The 12,362-nt window shown below is 38.8% G+C and overlaps 1 long non-coding RNA gene across 1 annotated transcript; it reads left to right on the top strand.

The window, feature by feature from the left end:
- Positions 1-3,340: 3,340 nt before the first annotated feature.
- On the top strand, positions 3,341-6,635 carry LOC116479129 (uncharacterized). The gene is made up of 3 exons (XR_004250946.1): positions 3,341-3,445; positions 5,669-5,773; positions 6,478-6,635. It is a non-coding gene; the product is annotated as an uncharacterized LOC116479129 (long non-coding RNA).
- Positions 6,636-12,362: the final 5,727 nt, after the last annotated feature.

Below are 12,362 nucleotides of genomic sequence, written 5' to 3'. Positions count from 1 at the left end.
GATAGATAGATGATAATGAGAGAGAGAGTCCACTGGGGCCGATCCTGCTTGGGCAGCTCTTCTTTCAGTTGCCAGGCTCAGGTGTCCTGGCATCTTCCCTCAGAGACTCTGTTATCCATCAGGGCCTCCCCAGGAGGCCTGTGCTGGGTCTGCTTTATTCCGCAAAGAGAGGGATTCTCACAGCCCCTCCCCCCCCCCTTCCCCCCCCTTCCCCTCCCCCCCCCCCCCCCTCCCCCCCTCCCCCTCCTCCTCCTCCTCCTCCTCCTCCTCCTCCTCCTCCTCCTCCTTCTTCTTCCTTTTGAGACAGGGTCTGGCTCTGTCACCCAGGCTAGAGTGCAATGGCACAATCAGGGCTCACTGCAGCCTCCACCTCCTGTACTCAAGAAATCCTCCTACCTCAGCCTCCCTAGTAGCTGGGACTACAAGTGCATGCCACCATGCCTGGCTAATTTTTGTATTTTTTGTAAAGATGGGGTTTTGCCAGATTGCCCAGGCTGGTCTTGAACTCCTGGGCTCAAGGGATCCGCTCACCTCAGCCTCCCAAAGTGCTGGGATTACAGGTGTGAGCCACCATGCCGGCCTCTCATGGGTCTTTTTAAGAGCCAGGGCTAGAAGTACACACTTGACACTTGCTTACACTTCATTGGCCATCAATTGTCACAACATGCCATCTAGATGCAAAAGGATTAGGAGATGTAGTTTTTCCATGTGCCCAGGGGAGAAACTAAATGGTTTGGTGAATCCACAGCATTGTCTATCTGGAAACAAGGCTGTCAAACGGAATTATTAGCCAGCAAGCAGCCACTAGGGCCCTCAAAAAGTTTGTTCATCAAAACTGATGTATAAAAGGGTGGTTTTAGTATGTAGTAAGCAGTGTATAGCTGTCCACACATGATATATGGAAGTTGAATGCATGACAATTGGAGATTATCTGTACATCTTATTGCACAGAGTTAATGCCTATTGCTGAGTTGCTGCAAAGAGTCAGTAAGATATTTATGTGAAAATGCCTAGCACAAAGTTAGTATTAACATGCTGTTCCCTGAGCTTTTTTAAAAAAACTAGATTCTTGGCTGGGCATGGTGGCTTATGCTTGTAATCCCAGAGCTTTGGGAGGCCGAGGCAGGAGGATCACTTGAGCCCAGGAGTTCAAGGCTGCCGTGAGCTAAGATTGCACCATTGTACTCTAGCATAGGTGACAGAGCAGGACTTTGTGTCTAAAAAAATAAGAAAACCCAAAAAAGGATTCTTCCACAGTCTCCTTTAATAAACTCATCTAGTGATGAATGAGTTCCAGCTAGAGCCTGCAACTTCTTATACATTGCCAAAATTGATTTTTCTACAGTTTAATCATATTTATTTTGAATGATTCTCATAGAAATAGTAAAACATCTGATCATCACTCTTATACTACTCCATCAATGTCAAAGCCATCTGGCCATCTGTAAGCCTTTTCTTCTTTTGGCTCACTTAAAACTTTTTTGATATGTCTATCAGTTTTCACATACTACTCAGTGTACATTAACTGCTATTTTCTTGAGGCTCTTTATGTGTGAAAACAGGGAGATTATAGTAGTTTCCTACCTGAGAAACTTGCCATTGACTTTTATTTCCCATTCAAAAATGAATATTTATTTCTCCATTGCTCTCCGTCAGTTAAGAATGTGTTTGTGTGAAAATACCTCAGGAAAACAAAGATTGCTTCACAAAATTCAGAATGCTAATTTATCCCAGTGGGCTACCGTTATTGGAAAGTTATCAGCCATATCATCACAACCAAAGGTTTTAAAAGAAGTAATTTTATATCAAGAACGTGTGTTACCTTGTCCTTTCCTTTAATCTTGTTTTCACCTTAAAAGTAGAGTTTTCCAAAACCGACTGTCTTTTGGGCATAAATCAGAATTTTCCTGAGTCTTCCTTCCTGATGTGCCCCTAGAATTCAGATCCTCATGAATCAGCAGCCACCTCATAATGTGAATGCTCAAGAACAGAATGAGCAACAATGTTCTCCCAGGTCGGGTCTGAATTTGGGAGGGCTGACTTGCCTCATTTTAGAGGTGTTTTGCCCAAGAGGAATGGAGGCCGGGTTTCCTTGCTTCTTTACCAATCTACTTATCGGTTTCCTGTTCAACTCCCTTCCTTTGCTTAGTAGGTTTCTAGGTATTCTCATTTATTAATGTTAAAAATACCTTTTCAGATGAATTACTCATTTACACTTTCAAATTAAGATTTTCATTTCCCAGTTTTATCACAGCTGGCATAATGAACCATGTCAAGTTTTTAAACTATATTGTGACAACATTTAAACTCGTTATGCTTTGCCTGTGGATGTAATTAAGACAGTGTGTTTGGTATCAGTTTATTCTTAAAAAGCAAAGTAAAAGCAGATGAGGTGTATTTATAGACTCATCAGCCAATGAATGGATGAAAGGGAAAAAGAAATTAATGGGGAAATGTCAGCCAGAATGGAGGAGGGACCCACTGAGAAGTTCATTTCCAGACCAACTATTTGGAATTTAGTCCAAAGACAGCTGTCCCTTGATTTACAGTAGGGGGAAAAAAATGACATTGTAAGACTATTGGGCCTCAAGTTAAGAAGCAGGCAAAGAGTAACATACTTCAAATAAACTTCTGCAGTTGGGATGGGGGCCCAACACAATGCTTACAGTCAGGACCCTATCTGGAGGTGCATGCTTTCCTACAAAGAGTGGGGCTTAGAAAAATCTGGGAAAGAAGGAAAATCTGTAGGAAACATAGAAGCTTTGGAACTTGGTCCTGGCCACTTGAAAGCTGTTTTGATTTGAAGCCAAAGCCCCTAGGAGTGGCGGGGAGGGGGGGGGGGACGTGTAGAGGGAGTAGAGTGAAGGGGGAAGTAAAGAAAAGGGCAGAAGACAAAATTGTAGTATAAAACCCCAACCCAGAGAATTCAGTTTCGAGAACCAACAAAGAAGAAAAATGAATTGCAAAGCTTAAGGGATACAGATTCATTTCTTTGTGTTTTCTTGAGAGCTTGGGTAGTACATTTCTTTTATTGTAAAATGAAACACAGAAGTTTTCCGACATTCTGGGGCATGCGTCTAACATTAGACACAGGTGAGGCAGAATAAATCTGCATTGTCTTGAGTACATGTAAAAGGGCAGCATGAGGGGAGGAAATATGGTTGTTTGGGCATCCTGTTTTTAACCACCCATATTTCAGAGTCTGGGAGAAATGATTTGGACCCAAGCAAAGTCCTGTGTTCTGCAACACTTCAGCTGGGGTGAGGGGAGAGCAGAGGGGAAATGGCTTCACTGGTTCTCTTCCCCAAAGCGTCTAAAGGAATGTTCATTCATGACTTTTAGAAGGAATTCCTTTGATTTTCATGGGGGAGCAACCAAGAAGAGTTCTTCAGAAACTCAGATTTAAAAATTCCTTTTCTAGAGAATTAAAATATGCTAATAACAGGTAGGTTTAATTCAGAAAAAAATATATTCTCTGGGAATTCATAAAGCAACGTTTCTTTTGTTTGATGTAGGTACTTGTCTCTAGATCCTAATGTACCTGCATTTCTGAGCCATAGTTTTGCTTCTCCATATATCCCTAACCTCTTTTTCTCCTTCCTCTTCCTCAGTGAATTTGACTCATGTAGTTTGTTGATGTGTGTGATTGTGGGCTCTTGGTTTAACTCTCTCTTTAGAGACAGAGAATAAGATAATATAGGAAAGGAAAAAGCAGAAAAGAAGGGAGGGAAGGAAGGAAAAGAGGAAGGGAGGAAAGAAGGGAAGAAAGAAAGGGAGGAGGGTGGGAAGGGATGGAGAGGAAGGAAGGGAGAAGGAAAGGAGAGGGGGAAGGAAGGAAGAAAAAGAATCAAGACATAACAAATCCATTTGCTCCAATCATGTAATCAAACCATTCCTATTTCTGAACACTCCCTCAGCTGTGGCACATCTGGAGATACTGAGGAAATGAGTTCACAGAGCTTTGAGCTTTGTTTCTGCTGAGTTGGCTGTTCTGTTATATAGATAAGGGGTGTGTGTGTGTGTGTAATGTACATTTAATTCACAGAACAGTTACCTGACCATCCAGATCACTTTATAGTTTATACCCAAGCTTCTCAAAATATCTGTGGCAAAGGACCAGTTTTTAAATGTCCAATCAGCCATACACTGGTGTTTTAATCAAATGTAACAAAAATGTATTTCTAGAAAAATTAAATTTAAAAACACCCCAAATCATACAAAATGCAAGCCTCTCATATTTAATATCAGATTCAAAAGACAGGCTGGGCACAGTGGCTCACGCCTGTAATCCCAGCACTTTGGGAGGCTGAGGCAGGTGGATCACCTGAGGTCAGGAGTTCAAGACCAGCCTGACCAATATGGTGAAACCCCATCTCTAGTAAAAATACGAAAATTAGCCAGGGGTGAGGGCGTCCGCCTGTAGTCCCAGCTACTCAGGAGGCTGAGACAGGAGAATCGCTTGAACCCGGGAGGCTGAGGTTGCAGTGAACAGAGATCATGCCACTGTACTCTAGCCTGGGTGACAGAGCGAGACTCCGTCTCAAAAAAAAAAAAAAAGACAAAAAAATTTCATGTCAGATGACTAGAAAAGTTTCTAAGTGCTCACTCTCAGTTTCGCTCAACTCATTGCAGTGTGGTGCCAGTCCACCCAGGGCCAGCACCGTCCAGGGAACACCGTTTGCGTAGTACCAGTGTAGATGTTCTATAAAGAAAAGGTCTCTAAACAAAAGGAAAGGGATAACAGTTTATATTTTTTAAGTTCAAAGTTATTAACTTACTATTGATGTATAGACAACAAGATAAATTCCAGTATTTTTCATATAATTTCTTTTAAAGAAAACATTTAATTACCTGGACAGTGTTGATTAAAAAATCACTGAAGGGTTTGCTTAAGTAAAATAAGCTATATACATGGATTATCTCTGTTATCATATGGGCCCTATTTGTATTCAAGCACTGGAAGAATGAATTGATTTTAACACAAATAGTATTAAGAATGAAACCGTTGCTAAAATGTAAATAAAGGTATGGTATTCTGAAATGCATATTCAGCTGGTTGACATGACACACATTCTTGCATGCCATGTTATTTTTTTTTCACCTAATCTTTCTTTACTCAAATGTAATGAATTAATGTAGACCATCGCCTAATTTAATGTTGACTGAAGTAGTTTGAATTCACATATTGGGTTGAAATGGCCAGGAATATTGTAGAGCACTGAAAAGACTCTAAGTGAATTGCATGTTTTCATCTTAAACCATGAGACATTTACCAATTCCCACTGATCTCAAGTTGCCCTAACGAACTTTCCACACAGAGGCTAATAGAATTTATGTCCCTAAAAGCAGTAAGTTAAAGAAATGAAAGCTTGAGTCATAAAGAAATTCCCTGGCTATAAATTTATTATTTGTGAGAAAGAACTTATTTTTTAACAAAAAAATGCAGAGCAGAGCTATTGCATATCATCCCCACATGGAACAAGTGGTGAAAGGACTGTTGGGTTATGGAAATCATATTATTGTTATCATATGTTTTCCTTAGCTGCGGCTATCACAGAGAACCTTTTGGGAAGGGTATTATTTACAATGCTCTATTGTTTAACATCTCGCGTTAGGATTCTGTTTCAATAGTAGTTTATTACCATCACATATATTTTTTTCTTTCTAGATTTGACTTTAGATAAATGTCATACTCCAGTAAAGAGACTTTAAGAATTACTCAGTAATCAAACCATGTGAATTCAATGGTCTTGGAATCTTAAGAAATTACTGAGTAAGTAAATTTTAGGTAGTGAATATGGAAAGCATTCACATACATAAACGTGTGATTAAAAAATGGAACTAACATCCATTGAACAGCAATAAACTGACATGAATTGGCTTTATTGTGGCCAGTGAGAGCAGCTGGCTCTCTGATGGCTGAATTAGAGACTGGGACAGAATGTGAGAGCTGAGTAGGGGACCTTTTTGGGTGACATGTAGCATCCAGGTGCACAAAGGTTTGGTGTTGGTGTGTGACTTCGGACACCTCGGGATGCTGAAACTTCTTAAAAGTTGGGTGCAGCACACCAACATGGCACATGTATACATATGTAACAAACCTGCATGTTGTGCACATGTACCCTAAAACTTAAAGTATAATAATAATAAAATTTTTTAAAAATTGACCTATTTAAATTGTTTGCCTCCCTATGGGACCCTTTCGGTGTTCCTAGATGATAGGAACCACCCAGTTTTGTCAAAACACATGTATAAATCTAAAGGGTTCTGTGCTCTGTGAGATGCAGTTTTGTGGAGAAGACAATCATTCTCTCTGTCTCTCAGTTGGATCTGTTTTGGACCCCAGAGGGTGATTTGCCATCTTTTGGCACATTCTGGGTCTCTGTACACTGTTTCTGCTCCCATTCTTGCACTTGTTAATATATAGCCCCCAGATGGTTGCTCTCTAAGTGCCACTCACAATCCATATTTCCACAGTGATGACATTGGCTGCCTCGGTTTTAGGAACTGCCAGAAATAGCCACTAACCAAGAGAAAGAGAGCGAGGACTAGCCCTGAATAATTGGTCAACAATGCTGATTTCGTTGGTTTCCTGTTCCTTTTGCTTCCTGGAAAATAGAGACCTACAAAGCAAACATTGTGTGTGGGTTCATGCTACAGCATCGTCTGAACTTGGAAGGATGATCATGGATTCTGATGCCTCGTGGTCTCACTACAGGTCTAATTTTCATGTGTTTTAGGAGTCTTGGGATTAGGTTATGTATTTTGACTCTGGGCAAATGGAAACATCAGGCGAGAATTATTTATCTCATAACATTTCTTACAAGGTATTAACTTTTGGACCATTTTGGAGAAGATGAGCAAATTCATTTCTCAAGACCAGCAGGGGTGGTTGCTATGAGCAGGCCTGGGTCAGCACATAAGACCTGCCCTTGCTGACCTGAGAAGTTTCTATATATGATGAAAATCTTTTTCATAATCGGATGATGGCAACTGGCAGGGTGTCACTAGATTATGTAGATGATGGTTTATGTTAACAACAACTATTTGTTAAAAACTATTTGTCGAACTTCTACTTTGTGAGAGGCCTGCTTCCAGGTGCTGGGCAGTAGTACCTCTTCATTGTACTTTGAACTCTTTGTTATTTTATTTCATTCACATTTGTAAGTCCAGCCAGAGTAAAATGTTTTCTTAACTCAAATTTTTATTTTGAATTGAGAAATAATAATTGTATATATTTATGGGGTACAATGTGATGTTTTGATATATAAAAATATTGTAGCATGATTATATCAAGCTAATTAACATTTTTATCACCTTACATAGTTACCATTTTTATGTAGTGAGAACATTTACAATCTACTTTTTAAAGCAATTTTGAAACATGTGATACATTATTAACTGGTTAGGATGCTGTGTAACAGATTTCAAAACTTATTGCTCCTGTATAACTGAAACTTTGTCTCCTTTCACCAACATCTCCCCATTCTATTCTCCCCACCCTGCCCCTCAGCCTCTGGTAATCACCATTCTACCCTCTATGTCCACGAGTTTGAGTTTTTCAGATTCCACATATAAGTGAGATCTTGTGGTATTTGTCTTTTTGTGCCTGGCTGATTTCACTTAGCACAATGTTCTCCAGATTCATCCATGTTATTGAAAATGACAGAATTTCCTTCTTTTTAAAGGTTGAATAGTATTCCAGTACATTTTTTAATTCATTCATCTGCTGATGGACATTTATATTGATTCCATATCTTGGCTATTGTGAATACCGCTGCAATGAACATTGAAGGCACAGATATCACTTTGAGGTGCTGATTTCACTTCCTTTGGTTATATACCCAGAAGTGAGATTGCTGGATGATATGCAAATTCTATTTTTGTTTTTTTGAGGTGCCTCCACACTATTTTCCACAATGGCTTACTAACTAACATTTCTACCAACAGTGTAGAAGCGTTCCCTTTTCTCTACATCTTTGCCAACATTTTTTATCTTTTGTCTTTTGATAATAGCTGTTCTAACAGGGATGAGATGGTAGCTCATTGTCATTTTAATTTTCATTTCCTTGATAATTACTGATGTTGAGCATTTTTCATAAGCCTACTGGCTATTTGTATGTTTTCAAATAGCAAAATATTGATCTGATTGACTCTCTCTCTTTTTTTTTTTCCTCCCTCTCTCCCTCTACACCCCACCCCACACACACTCCATTATAAATATTTATTGAGGTTGCAGTGGGAAAGACAATCATATAACTCTACCAATTACTTGAGTATATTTTAAATTATTATCTGCAAGACTTCTTGAATCCATGTCCCGATAAACAGAAATGTTTTGATCTAGACTTTGCTGAAGTGTATTTCAAGGTGGGAAATATTGGTTATTCATTTCAAAAATAGTAATAAGTAACACATTATGTTATATTGCTGAGGTGTGTAAGATACAGAACTGTAGAAATCCAAAGAAGGAAATACCTTTAAGGGAAGCTCTCCACGGAAACCTATCAAGCTATGAATTTGAAGCATGCTAAGTGGCTTCTGGTAAAGCCACAGCAATGGAAAGGTTTATCACTTAACAATGTCCGCACATGGAACGCCATAGTTCTGTGGGAACTACAGCCAACGACTCATAGGTTTTCTGGACAGCTACACAAATGTTTTCTTTTAGTGTGATACTTAAAGTATTTGACTTTAATTCTGAAATTTTCTCTCATGCCTCCACATCTGAAAGAATTCAACGCTATCTTTATTTGAAGTCTGTCCTGGTTAGCAAGCTGGCTGGTGGTGATGTATCACATACGTGGTTGCTGTGATGTGGGCTGCTGACTATGGAAAGATGAATGAAAATCACAATCACATTAAGTTTGAGGACTATGGTCAGACTTAAACCATTATCCTTGAGGTGTATGGCTGTTGATTTATCAATGTCCTCATTTTTATGAAGGAAATCTTCTCAAGGTTCCTGCATGCTCTGTGCGTGTTGTATGTCAAATAAGGTATAATGTTATGCTCTCTCATAACTTCATAAATAAGAATGTATTGCTTTGAGAGATGGAATAAAATGACAAGTTTTATTTGGCATCTATATATTTAAGAGTTCATGAAGAGATTAATGGTTGTTGGCCGCTGGTCAAATTTCTTTGATGTACACTATTTTTTTCCACTGAAATTCTGCACTTGCCACTCCCTGGACGAGTTACCCACACATTTATGTACATAAATTATGGTGCATTTATTACATCATTTCAAACCTAGCTGGATAAAAGCACAGTGGGATTTTTTCCTTGTGTGCAATTTCCATTTTGGTGGCATTTCTGCTTCCTAATAAATTCCAGACAGTCAAAGTAGACACCCAAATTCTGTTTTTATGTATTTCAGCTTTCTGTGTTCACCTACACTTTGTTTAGGAGATGTCCTACCGAGAAGTTAGTTAGATTTAGGAATATTTGATGAGCTTTTTGCAGAAATGGGGGCCTGGAGATTCATATAATCTCATGGTATGCAGTATACTTTTTCTTTTTTAACTCTGTACTTCAATTTTTGATAACTTGGATATGGTATTTAATAACCTATTGACTTAATTTTATTATTTACTAATCGTTTCAACTTTGATCTCTTTTGGAAGGATGTTGTCAGAAGGATGTTGAAAAAAATCCAAAATGAGTTCTGGGGCAGATGTAAAATGTATCTCCTCTATTCGTATATCTATCTATCTATATATATGTTGATCTTCAAAGATAGGCCAACTTTCTAACTTCTGTCACTTTACTAGCACGGAATGCAAAGGTGCTCAAATGCCCTCAAGTGGTCTCAGCCCACACTAACCTCTTTCTGTTACTTCTTTTCCTTATTTCTCTGCATACTGAATGCAGAATTTGGCTTTTTCTGCTGCTTAAAATAACATATAAAGGAGGAGTGTCTACATATTTTTGTCCTAGTGTTTCTCATATTTTAATACTAACACAGCACTGAATAATGTTTGCTGTGCAAATAAAAATTTAAACAAATGCCAGATCGATAAGGTTAGTTTTTTGATTTTGCCTAAACCATAAACAAAACAAGAAACACATTAAAACCTAAACATGCAATCTCTCAAAGTAAAAAAAATTTTTAAAAGTTATACTCAACATACCCACTTATGGGTTAAGGATATAGTAATATTAAGTTTCATTAGATTGAGGAAGAAATCACTCTACCCTCTGAAAAGATGTAGATAGTCGTATAATTCAGTTAGCCAGTTTAATGGGCTAGGCTCCCAGGTTCATGCAAATTCACAGAGAAATCTCAGAGCATAAAAATTTTGGTCAATAGCTTTATTATTGTTGTTGTTAGATGGAGTCTCGCTCTGTTGCCCAGGCTGGAGTGCGGTGGCGTGATCTCGGCTCACTGCAACCTCCACCTCCCAGGTTCAAGTGATTCTCCTGCTTCAGCCTCCTGAGTAGCTGGGACTACAGGCACCGGCCACTATGCCCAGTTAATTATTTTTTGTATTTTTAGTAGATACGGGGTTTCACCATATTGGCCAGGCTGGTCTCAAACTCCTGACCTCAGGTGATCTGCCCGCCTCAGCCTCCCAAAATGCTGGGATTACAGGCATAAGCCACCGTGCCCGGCCTGGTCAATAGTTTTAACTACCAACCCCATGTAATTTTTACTTACCTTCAGTCAACTGATTTGCTCTTTGGTGGAGATATTCAGAGGCTAGGTGGAGATAGGGGGAGTCTTGAGGGTGGATGTGGAGAAAGTAAGAGCCCCTAATCCAACAGACAGGAAAATATCTGAAAAGTGACTACCACGTATAACACAGCCAATTCTGATACTAAACTTTCTACTCTAAGAAAATCACTTACATTAAAAAAAAAAAAAAAAGCTAATAAACAAAGGAAAGCTACTCCAACTCTTAGGATTAATTAAGGAATAATTATTTGCAGATAGAGTTTTTGTTTATGCAAAGCTCCTTCTCAATCCTTCTCAATCTTTTTTTTAACTCAGTAATCTCGAATGCATTAAAAACTAGCTCACTTAAAAAATTGTTTTAGAACAAAGTTTTAGTAGATGTACTTTGTGTGTTTTATACAGCTTGTGCGATGGATATTGTAAAATGCTGTAATTATGTTTTGTAGTGATGTTTTTCCTTTCTACCATGTAAGAAATTCTGTTTGCTTATTCCCAAGGATAAAAATATGGTGGCTCTTTTTATCTGAACCAATTTGAACATTATGCTCAGAACCAAGCAGAATAAGGAAAGCTTATTTACTGAAAGGAATATTAGGATAATGCGCGGTATTGAAAAGTTACTTCAAAATTAACATCTAAAGGAGGAGTGTCTACGTATTTTTGTCCTGCCAGATTTTCTGCTATGTTAGCAAAGGCGGAAAAGTTTAGGTATAAATGAAGAGAAGGAGAAATAGTAGATGAGGTTAAAGAAATGAATAATATCTTCAAATAAGGTCATATAAAAAAAGAAAAAAAAGAAATGAATAAATGGATATGTAATAAGAGAAATCCAATACTATATCAACACTTTCAAAGAGGCTCAGAGCAAGAGATGACATTGTCTTTCAGCTCAATTATGCCAGATGCCAGAAAGGGTAAAGCTCTACGTTTGCTGAGACTCCTCTTGCTCTTGGACCCTGACAAGATTGAATGGGAAGCCTGCAAACCTGAGTGGCCTTGCCCTGAAAGACATATTCACATGACATAAGAGTGGACTGGACTAATTATTAAAGATTAAATGGGATTCCAATAATTTGCCAGTTCCATTTGAGTTGTACATTTTTTTAATGTAAGGGATCTGTGTTGGAGGATAGGGAGGGAACTGTTATTTTATGGGATATATATTGGGTCCTTGTTTCCTGGCATTCAGCTTCTAAAGTCCTTGGAATCTCCAAAGTAGTAAGTGTGTTTTTGAATGCTAATGGGATGACTGGTGACTGGCAACCTTTAGATGGCTTCAGGATGAGGGCTGGTCACAGGAAACACCAAGGCAGGATTAGAAGGTTGGGACTTCAGCCCCACCCTTCAACCTCTGGGAAGGAGAGAGGGACTAAAGGCCAAGTTGATCACCAACAGCCAATGATTTAATCAATCATGCCTATGTAATAAAGACACTGTAAAAACCGCAAAGGACGGAGATCGAATGCACTTCTGGATAACTGAACATGTGGAGGTTCTTGGAACGGGGCACACCAAGACAAGGCATGGGAGCTCTGTGTCCCTTTCCACATGCCTTGCCTTATGCATCTTTTCATCTGATTCTTTGCGATTTCTTTTATGTTAAACCAATAAATGTAAAAAAAAAAATTCAATTAATTCCACAAATATTTACCGGGAGTCTACTACAAGTCAGGCACTATGCT

Source organism: Hylobates moloch, unplaced genomic scaffold (genome assembly GCF_009828535.3).
Source record: "Hylobates moloch isolate HMO894 unplaced genomic scaffold, HMol_V3 SCAFFOLD_12, whole genome shotgun sequence".
In the NCBI taxonomy this organism is placed as follows: Eukaryota; Metazoa; Chordata; class Mammalia; order Primates; family Hylobatidae; genus Hylobates; species Hylobates moloch.
The sequence above is the reverse complement of the archived record's forward strand: the minus strand, read 5'-3'. Positions and strand labels throughout refer to the sequence as shown.